At 35.9% G+C, this 832-nt stretch overlaps 1 pseudogene; it reads right to left on the reverse strand.

The window, feature by feature from the left end:
• Positions 1-258: 258 nt before the first annotated feature.
• Positions 259-358, reverse strand: LOC130033842 (uncharacterized; annotated as a pseudogene).
• Positions 359-832: the final 474 nt, after the last annotated feature.

Here is an 832-nt window from a genome sequence, read left to right on the forward strand (position 1 = left end):
CTTGAAAACTTGTTTCCCAGCCTTTTACCTTTAGCCCATGGGTGCTTTGATTGTTCAGACATGTTTCTTGCAGGAAGCAGAATGTTGGGTTCAGTTTTCTAATTCATCTTCCTATTCTGTGCCTCTGAATTGGCACATTTAGTCCATTGACATTGAGAGAGATTGTTGTTTTGGGGATTTGTGCTCTCTTTATGTAGAATTTTTGTACTTCTGGGGATTGTCTTACCTTAAAGTAGACCTATTCATTCTTCTTTTAACAAAAATATGGAATGCTTTACAAGTTTGCATGTTATCTCTGTGCAAGGACCATGCTCATCATTGTATCATTTAAATTTTAGTATATGTGTTATCAAACCTCGTAGGAGTTAATTTTTCCATATTTTTCGCTTCTTATTACTTTGAGTGTTGTCCTTCCTCACTCCTATGGCAGACAATGATTCCTAATCAAGGAATGTATTTCAAAGCAGCATGAATAAATAGATTTAGAACTTTAATGTCCCAGAAATAAAAATATGGTTTTTACTATATTATCGTTTACCATACCCTAGGCATCAGTTTTACAAAATAATTCTTTTGGAAGATGGTATATGAGTTTGTTTAAGGTTGTTCCCTGAATCCTTCATTAAGAACATTAAAATAGAGCCTTTTGCTGTTCTCACCTCAGTCCTGTGTACATCTCCAGGAAAAGGTGGATGGTGTTGTCTGCACTTTGACCACCTTGAATGTATGTAGTATTTTTCTCCTGAAGGATGAGGTGAGGATCATATTGATGATTTCATTCCACCTTATTACAAGTTCAACTTGAACGGAAGGTGAGACTCATGAGGCTCCT

Source organism: Sorex fumeus, unplaced genomic scaffold (genome assembly GCF_029834395.1).
Source record: "Sorex fumeus unplaced genomic scaffold, SorFum_2.1 ptg000054l, whole genome shotgun sequence".
Lineage (NCBI taxonomy): Eukaryota > Metazoa > Chordata > Mammalia > Eulipotyphla > Soricidae > Sorex > Sorex fumeus.